This window comes from Eleutherodactylus coqui, chromosome 5 (assembly GCF_035609145.1).
Source record: "Eleutherodactylus coqui strain aEleCoq1 chromosome 5, aEleCoq1.hap1, whole genome shotgun sequence".
Taxonomy (NCBI): Eukaryota; Metazoa; Chordata; class Amphibia; order Anura; family Eleutherodactylidae; genus Eleutherodactylus; species Eleutherodactylus coqui.
In genome coordinates, this window is record NC_089841.1 from 187163406 (window position 1) to 187173664 (window position 10259).

At 43.2% G+C, this 10259-nt stretch overlaps 1 long non-coding RNA gene across 1 annotated transcript; it reads left to right on the plus strand.

Moving 5' to 3' along the window:
- The first annotated feature begins 1960 nt into the window (after positions 1 to 1960).
- Positions 1961 to 2701, plus strand: LOC136627031 (uncharacterized). Its single transcript, XR_010792736.1, has 2 exons — positions 1961 to 2063; positions 2147 to 2701. It is a non-coding gene; the product is annotated as an uncharacterized lncRNA (long non-coding RNA).
- Positions 2702 to 10259: the final 7558 nt, after the last annotated feature.

Genomic DNA, 10259 nt, shown 5'->3' on the forward strand with positions numbered 1-10259 from the left:
ATACGGGCAGCTAGTAGCCCTTGAAGGGAATGTATCACCTCTATTTTTTCATATGTGTAATCAGATATGGAAACATTTACCATTTTCTAATATTGTTTTATTTTCTGTACATGACTATGAGGGCTGCCATATAGTCTTTGCTGCAGAGTTCGACTTTACATGGGCCATTCACATAATTGGCATGAGGGGACCCATTAACTTCAGTGGGAGACTGCTTCAGACATTTTCTTTGACCTGTGCAGAGATCACTGTGCAGGGAAGGGTAGGAGGTGAGATGTGATCATCACCTACTGTACATAATGTAACCCTGTGTTATCTATGTATAGATGCTATGTTCCATTGTAATCCTGCCTGTTATCATAATAAGATGACGGTTGAAAAGTTTTATCTACAAAATAGGAAGTGACGGACTATTATTAGGCTAAGGGCTTAATAACATGAGCGTATATCAGCCAGCATTTTCACGGCCGTCCGATATATGCTACTATCTGATGCATTGGATTTCAATGGATCAGATCACACAGGTGCATTCCCATGGCATAAAAGCGCCTGGCTGGGCGCTTTAATGCCAGGCAGGTAAGATCTTCCTGGCCTGACTACAGCCGCTGCCATAGACTCCTATGGGAGCCAATGACAGCGGCTGGAGAAGGGCGGTGGGAGGGAGTTTAGCAGCAGGACTGCTAAACTCCCTCCCCCTTTTCTTCTCCTCTCTCCTCCCCTCCGGCTGTTTGCAATGGGAGGGGGTGGAAAGGGGGCGGAGCCAAGCTTTGCCCCATCCCATTCCCTCCCCTCCCATTGCTAATAGCCAAAGGGGAGCGGAGGAGAGAGAAGGTGAGCCGGCGAGGGAAAGACAGCTTAGCTGAGCTAAGCTGCCACCCCCACCCAACGGCATATATGCCGAGCCTGTGCATAACATGGTAGCGTATATTGGATGGCCGTGAAAACGCCGGCCGATATATGCTTGTGTGAGTAAGCCCTTGGGGTTCAGTGTGAGAATTGCAGGATTTTAGGATTTTTTTAATGTATTGATCCTGATATAAAAAATGGAAAGAAAAATCACTAAAAATTGTTGAACAAATGTTTAACATAAAAACGTAATGTATACAGCTGATCATTTTCTGATGAGACATTCCCTTTAACATGCATTAGTGGAGGATATAGCGTGTCCAAGCTTGTTTTTGGGGGTCTTTTATACTGGGTAATTGTTGAAGGACAAACAGTATCATGGATGATTGTTTATGACTGATAATGGTTTACGCACTAGAGATAAGCGAGCACGCTCGGATAAAGCAGTTTCTCGAGCGAGCATCTGCTTACTGGTCTGAGCAGGCTTGGGGGGGGCGGCGGGGGTGAGCGGCGGGCGGTGAGAGAGAGGTCACTCTGACTCTCCCCCCCCCCGCGCTACCCCCTGCCGCCCGCCGCTCACCCCCTCCCCCTGCCGCCCCCCGAGCCTGCTCAGACCAGTAAGCAGTTACTCGAGAAGAGCGATGCTTGCTCGAGTAACTGCTTTATCCGAGCGCGCTCGCTCATCTCTATTGTGCCCCTGTTCATTTCCATTATTGTTGGCTGCACATTGCCCGTTTACAAGAGGAGCTGCGCTGTCTTCAAAAAATAGTTTTTATGTACACATATAAGATGTGATTAGCCAACAAACAAGTGTTTTTGCCCATTTTCCTGTGTAAAATATCCTTAAATCATTGAGTTGATTTCTGCCTCGTAAGTATCTTAACTTTAACCTGCGACATACAGTATGCGAACAAATCACTTTAAATGATCATCTAATGCCAGCTTATATCAGGTTGCTTTATAAAGTATATGTAGTATGTCTGCAGATAGAAGAAAGCTGAAAGGAAAAATCACCCAGGAAGTGCAGGAAACATGAAAATGTTTTGGTTCGTCTTCTGTGGTTTTTAGGTTGATTCAGCTGATACAATACTCACTACATGTTCTGCTCGTGTTCTGTAGAGACGGTGCTGTGACTGCGTTCCATCAGACATTACTATAAGAAGGGAGAACTATGCTACTAAGTCATCAGATTCTCATCATTATTATATGTCTCCGATGTAAGTTACCTTCACTATATTCTTGTATATCTCTAATGTATTCTGTATGAAAGATGATGACATTGTTTTCCATGTTCTTACAGATGGGACATGTAACGAAGAAGTAAAACAAACACCTCCCATACTCACTGCATACCAAGGACATACAGCTGCTATGAGCTGTGTATATACTAACGCTGCACTCAACAGTCTGCAATGGTTCAAGCAAATATTGGGAAAGGGTTTGGTTCCATTAGGAATTGTGAGAAACAATAATGAGAATGTTACTGAAAACAGATATGTATTTACATTGAATACGAACAAGAAGTTAAGTACCATGCATATCACCAACCTAGAAGTGGAAGACTCAGCTACCTACTGGTGTGGGTATGAGGCACAGAAACAAAAAGCAGTTGATTACTGTGCAAAAACCTTCACTTTCTAATCTGCTAGGTCAGCTGTTCTAGATGTGATAGAAAAACTAACTGAAGTAACCTTAAGTTTCTACTGTTTTGTACTTTGCATATCAAATAAAACTGCAATAGGCATCATTTCATACTATCAGCATTTCCCAAATCAGATAATTTAATGCAATACTAATTTTGCTTTTACTAATTGATGTAATAGTCAAGGAAGTGTCCATAAAGGCTTTACCTACTGCCTGTCTCCTAGAATATATTTCAACACTCTCAGGGGCTATCAGTGGTTGTGGAAATCCAAGATAACTTTTTAAAATACTTGCCCCAGGGTAAGGTATGGCATAAAATAACAAAATAGCCATTACTCACGGTTCCACTGTGTCTCTGGTTTACAGCTACCAACTATTTCGCCGCTGCTTCAGTGCCTCTTGAAACAGGCAGCTATATATAGTAACATAGCAATATTGTATGTAAATAAAATAAAATAAACCTTGTGTTTTGTATAGCGCCAACTTACTTTGCAGTGCTTTTGGTTAATTTATTTATTACCCCTCACCAAGCTGGGTACTCATTTTACCAACCTCGGAAGTTTGGAAGGCTGAGTCAACCTTGAGCTGCCTACCTGAACCCTGCGGGGATTGAACCTGCAACCTTCCTGTCGTAAACGAGAGTTTAGGACTGTATTCTGCTGCCTTAACACTATGCACCACACAAGGCTCTATGTAAGGCTGAAAAAAAACATATGTCTATCTACTTAAGCCTATTACCCCGCAATGTTGATCCAGAGCAAGGCAAAAATGCCCAATGAAGTACAAACCAATTTTTTCCCATTTAAATGGGAAAAAACTCCTTTCTGACTCCAATCTGACAATCAGAATAATCCCTGGATCAACAACCCTTTTGACGTTATGATATATATATATAATACTGTATCACTCAAAGACATCCAGGCCTCTCTTATCGAATTTGCCATCACTACGTCCTCAGGCAGAGAGTTTCAAAGTCTCACTGCTCATACAGTATAGAACCCCCTTCTCTGTAGGTGCAGAAACCTTCTTTCTGCTAGACATAGAGGATCCCCTCTTGCTACAGTCACAGTCCGGGGTATAAATAGATGATGAGAGAGATCTCTGTATTGTCCCCTAATATATTTATACATAGTTATTAGGTCGCCCCTCAGCCATCTTTTTTCTAAACTAAATTATCCCAACTTTGATAACCTCTCTGGCCATTGTAGTCCACCCATTCCGTTTATTACTTTAGTTTCCTGTCTTTGTACCTGCTTAAGTTCTGATATGTCCTTCTTGAGTACCAGTACCTAAAACTGTATACAATATTCCATGTGTGGTCTAACCAATGACTTGTAAAGAGGAAGAACAATGTTCTTGTCATGTGTCCCTAGACTTCTTTTGATGGACCCTATGATCCTATTTGCCTTGGCAGCAGTTTCTGATACTTGTTTCTCTAGTTAAGCCAAAGGCGCAGCATCAGGGGTCACTGGGGTCACCGTGGCGACCCGGCCCTTGCGCTCAGGGGGCCCCGAGGCCGCCCTCCGCCATCCATATATGAACTTTCAGTGCATAAATGGTTAACCACTCTGTGCCACACGGGACAGAACACGCGGCAGTCAGAGCGGCCGACCTCCGAGGAAGCAGGAAAAAAGTAGGGGGAGAAGGAGAAGGGCAGTCACAATATTCCATGTGTGGTCTAACCAATGACTTGTAAAGAGGAAGAACAATGTTCTTGTCATGTGTCCCTAGACTTCTTTTGATGGACCCCATGATCCTATTGGCCTTGGCAGCAGTTTCTGATACTTGTTTCTCTAGTTAATCCAAACGCGTAGCATCAGGGGTCACTGGGGTCACCGTGGCGACCCGGCCCTTGCGCTCAGGGGGCCCCGAGGCCGCCCTCCGCCATCCATATATGAACTTTCAGTGCATAAATGGTTAACCACTCTGTGCCGCATGGGACAGAACACGCGGCAGTCAGAGCGGCCGACCTCCGAGGAAGCAGGAAAAAAGTAGGGGGAGAAGGAGAAAGGCAGTCACATGGGCTGGCAGGGACTGATCATGTGATCATGGGCTGCCCTTCCCTCCTGCTGAACTGATGCTGCAGTGTCTGCCTCTGTTGTTGTCACATGGAGAAGTGGTCCGGAACCTGGGGTAAGTGTGTGTATCTCTGTATCTGTATATTTGTCTATCCATCCATCGGCTATCTATCTATCTATCCATCGGCTATCTATCTATCTATGCATCGGCTATCTATCTATCTATTTATCCATCCGCTATCTATCTATCCATCCATCCGCTATCTATCTATCTATCTATCCATCCATCGTCTATCTATCTATCTATCTGCTATCTATCTACATACATGGGAGCTAGTATCGCTGGGTCATAGGGGCGAGGCTGCAGCAGATTTCTCTTCTCGCGGTCTCCCCCCCTTTCCATTGACATAACATAGCAGCCGTTCAGTAGTGAACGGCTGCTATTTACACTGAGCAATCAGTGATCAGCTTATCATCCATCGTTTGTGCTGCATAACATGCTGGACGATAAGCTGATCACTGATCTCAGTGTAAGGCTGCATTCAGACGAACGTATATGGGCTCTGTTTTCACGTCGAGCCGATATACATTGCCTCGTGTGCGGGGGGGGGGGGGGGGGGATGGAAGAGCCAGGAGCAGGAACTGAGCTCCCGCCCCCTCTCTGCCTCCTCTCCACCCCTCTGCACTATTTGCAATGGGGAGAGGCGGGCCGGCCGTGGGGCTAAGTTCCCGTGAATTAGCCCCCGCCCCGTCCCGCCTCCTTTCATTACAAATAATGCAGAGGGGCGGAGAGGAGGCAGAGAGGGGGCGGGAGCTCAGTTCCTGCTCCTGGCTCTTCCACCCCCCCCCCCTGCACACGAGGACAACGTATATCGGCTCGGCGTGAAAACCGAGCCGATATACGTTAGTCTGAATGCAGCCTAAATAGCAGCCGTTCAGTACTGGACAGCCACTATGTTAACTCAATGGAGAGGGACGGGGGAACGCGAGGAGATAAATCTCCTGCAGCCTCACTGCTGTGAGGCAGTGATGCTAGCTCCTGTGAAGGTGCATTGGAGCTAGTATGTCCAGGGATGAGTGTCGGGCATCATTTGCCCAATACTTGTCCCGTGTAAAAGGTCCTTTACTTCTCTGGACTCCACAGATCACCTACTTTCAGCCAATAAACTTAGCTTATACAGTTAAAAGTAGGTGACAGATTTACTTTAAACATTATAATTCCTAAATTGTGGCCTATTTAATTTCTTAATCACACGGCCCTTTTTTCCCCAATTTTAGTTTTTTCCTCTCCCCTTTTAAAAAATCATAACTCCTTTATATATCCATCAATGTAGCTGTATGAGGGCTTATATTTAGCAGAGCGAGTTGTATTTTTTAATGGTACTATTTAATGTACCATATACTGTACTGAAAAACTTTAAAAAAAAATTCTAAGTGAAGTAAAATAAAAAAAATTAAAAAACTACATTCCACCATCTTTCAGTTCGTCTTGTTTCTATGTCGCACAAACTACAGCAAAAATTACATGATCGCTTTATTCTATGGGTCCGTACAATTACTATGACACCAAACTTGTATAGTTTTTCTTTTGCTGTACTACTTTATTTTTTTACATTTACATTTTTCAAATACTTTTCTGCCACCATCTTCTGCGCGCAATAACTTTTTTTTTGTTGACGTCCTGTAGTTTACGTAGGTACCACTTCGGAATACGTGCAAAAATACATTGCTTTTTATTGCATTTTTTGGGGGAGACAGAGTGACCGAAAAAGTGCATTTCTGGCGTTCTTTATTTTTTTTCTTGGACGATGTTCACCGTGTGGGGGAAATAATGCACTACTTTGATAGATTAGACTTTTACGGACATGGCGATACCATATATGTATTTTTGTTTTATGATGTTGATATTTTATTATAGATATAGCAAAAGGGGGACAATTTAAACTTTTATTACTTTTCTTTTTTTTTTATAATTAGTAAAATGTTACTGATCTTATTTTTACTTTTTTCTAACACCCCTAGGGGACCACAACTAGCAATGCTTTGATCGCTCCTGCAGTATGATGTAATGCCATTGTATTTCAGAAAGCCCCCGGCTGCCATGATGCCCACATGGCTTCCTGTAATCTCACACAGGGGGGGCCACACGAGACCCCTGAACATAGTTTGTGGGATTTAAATGCCGCTGTCAGAGTTTACAGCAGCATTTAAAGGGTTAATAGCGCGGATCAGCCGTGGCTGATTGCAGCCAATGCCCACGAGTGTCAGCTGTAATAAACAGCTGACGCCCTCCCCTGTATGAAGAAAGGTCACCCTGCAATCTCTCTTCATACATACCACAACACTGCAGGACATAAATGTACATCCTGGAGCGTTAAGGGGTGAAGCAGGGCCAGCATCGTTTAGTGATGGGTCTGCTGGCTATTATTTCAAGAAGCACATAAAAAAATTGACCAAGCTGTCCATTAAAACTGAGTTGAAAAACAGTTGCAAATGATGGCCCACACCATAGCTGCACAAAACTGTAGTCTCCAACTTAGAAAATATCTGCAGCGAATCTGTAAAAAAAATATGAAGTCCAGTTATTACCATGAATTTTGCCACAGATTGCTCATTGCATTGCAAAGGGTGAAATCAATGCTGAAAATCTGCAGCACAAGATGACATATTGTGGATTTAAAATCTGCACCGCAGGACAATTTACACGGCAGATTATTTCCACAGCGTACGGATATGATTTCTTGAAATCTCCTTCATGCGGCTTGTTATCACACTGTGCTCCTGGAAACTGTAGTTCTATGGGTTTCCAGGAACACACTGCTGCAGGTGTGGATGATTTGGCTGGCTGACGGTGTAGATTTCTCCAGCCAGCCAATCACCACAGGCCTGTACACATAAATGCCAGCCCCTCTTAGTAGAGGATGCTGGTCATTATATACCTTCACATCTCCTAACATACCTGGGTGTGAGGGCTTCTTCAAATAACTGTATTTTAGTGCACGGAAAAATCTTGTGTGCAAAACATGGAGAATAAAACCCATTGATTTCAATAGGTTCATTCTCATTTCTGTTTTTTGCGTGTGCAAAATAAAATGGGGCCTGCTATATTTTGTACGCATTTGTGCACCAAACAGCTCTATAGAAGTCTATGGGAGGTGCGCAAATATATATGTGCAATAGGCTGAACTAGATGAACATTGCCTCCCTTCAGCCAAACATACTATGTTACCAGCAGCTCCCTTGACTTAATAGCCATTTAGCTCCGGGTGTGGGTGATTCCCAGGCCCATGTGAACTAGCGATGCCTGGCAAATTCGCACAGTATTGTGTGCAGGCATGCACGCAGAGTACCCTCTAAGCAAAAAAGTTGAGCAGCAGGGAGCATACTTTGAAATTCACCTGTGTGAAGCCGCCATTACTGCACAAACACATAGGAAGGTTTTTTTTTTTGGTTTTTTTTATTTTGACTATTGAAACTCCGGACTATAGCGCGCAAGTTTGCAAAAAAAAAAAAAACCGGCGAAGATGGATCCTGTTCTATTTTTCACGCATCTAGAGCATGTCCTATCTTTCCTTGCACATAATATGAATAATGTTAAAATCCCGATAGTGGAAAGGCGACCACTGAAATCAATGGTTTTATTTAGTCCAGTATGTATGTAACTAAAACACGCCCATCTGTTTAAGCCCTTATGGTGCACACTGTGCAGATCTCTGCTCTGTCAGTCTCCTTTGTGGTTTGCATGCCTGCAGGTCTGTTTGGTTTCTGTCTGTATTGCCTTTGTCTGGATTACGTCTGATGTTCTATTTTGGTTTGTGTCTGAATTACATCCTTGACAATAATAACAGGATACCAACAGCATCACTTCTATTCACATTAGTGGCAGGACTTACGGATTACAAGAGCCGCTAGGGATCTGAACTTATTCCCAAAACGTATTCCAGAGAGCAAAAAGAGACGGCAGCATCCAGGTTTAGCAAAGTAGAAATTCTTCTTTATTCCCGCATGACAATAAAAGTTGACAGTAAAGTTTCGACCTGGTGGTCTTTGTCAAGCTATCACAAATATGCACAAACCCCCTTTAAAAAGGTACACGAGGGCAGGCATCACAATCACATGAGAGGTTACCACCCCCCTGATTCCAACAGACAATTACATCTAATTAGGACATTAAGAACATGTGTATATCCAACACTCCATTACATACAAAAACATTTTGTAGCTGCTGCCGCCTTGCTGATCCCTCCATGTGTGAGAGTCTGTTCCATTGTTCTGGCGTCCCCTTGTGCGCATTGTGCGGCATCGGTATCCAAGTCTCGCGATTCTGCGCCATCTTGAGAGGGCCTAGGTAACTATCCTAGTGCTACTGCGCATGTGTGAGCCGCGCCATCTTGTGTGTGGCAATGCCAGCCGGCCCGTTACATATACTCCATAGATTAGATGTGAATGAACTGTATGACCTGCAAGTAAGTAAAAAAGTGCAATAAAGAAGAAGTGGCAAAGAAACAAGAAGGAAAGTTACGGTTCCTGATGAGCTGTACTATTTACAGTGAAACACGTTGAACTGCTGAACTGCCAAATCGCATTTAATCACTAAGAATCAAGATGTTTTATCTATGCGCCAGAAAGTTTTCCAGTCCAACATCCGTGTTTGTCCTAGCCCTGAAAAATCTAATGTATTACTAATAAAATTAGATTTGAGCAAACTTCTGTCTACTCTGTAAAGGGATTCTAGTACTTATAGACTGTTTCTGCCTCTGTGAAGTGTTTCTTTCTAGAGGTTGCGTTCCGGTAGGTTGCTGTTCACACGGTCTGCACGGATGTAACACTTGTACTGAAAAATGCTGTGCATTTTCTGTAAGTAATTCTGTAAAATAATCTGCAACATTTACACCAAGTGTACTCAAAAACAGACTTATTAGCATGCAACCCAGAAAATGTCACAAATATTGCTGCAAGTCTATGCTGCTTTTTCTGACTAAGGTCAAGATGTGCCAAATTTATTAGGATAAGTTTGTGTTTTCATAAAGTTTAATTTATTCCAACTATTCTTTTTTTCTGGTATATATAACTGCATGAACTTGGAACAGGAACTTGTGTACACAGCGGCCATGTATGTTTCATTCATAGACGATGCAGTGTTTCAGAAATGACCTATTTTGAAAATCCAATGAGCTTGGAGTCATGTGGAGGGACTTGGTTGTCTTCCCCTCATCTGGATCCCTTAGATTGACCTCTTACTCCCTGTTTGTGAATCAGGAGAGAACTGTCTGTGTCTTAGACCCCGCCCCCATGACTCTTCCCAATGGTTTTTAAAAGATGAAAAGATAAGACCTGCCCTATTTTTCAGCATTTTATTTTGCTAAGCTGCCATAGCAGTCTATGGTAGGTTCAAATAAAGCAAGGGGAAGGGTGTGACACTGTGTGAATTTCAGGAAAAAGCTTGCCCTTATTAGGTTTTAACATCCATTCAAGTCCATGGCAAAGGAGTATCACACGTGTGAAGTGGCCCTGCATGTGAAAAAAATTACAGTACTATGTGCAGACTCATGTGTGACAGCCTGATTGCCCTCTCCAAACCTTGTTCAGGTACAAATATGCTGCATTGCTATGAGCATGTTTGTACATATGTTTATCGAAGTCCTAAAATATTCACAGTTGCAAGTCCCAATCTTGCATTCATGCTGACTGTGGTTCGAGCAGCATGACCCTGCTGACAGGTTCCCTTTAAAGGATTCTAGAAGATTAAAA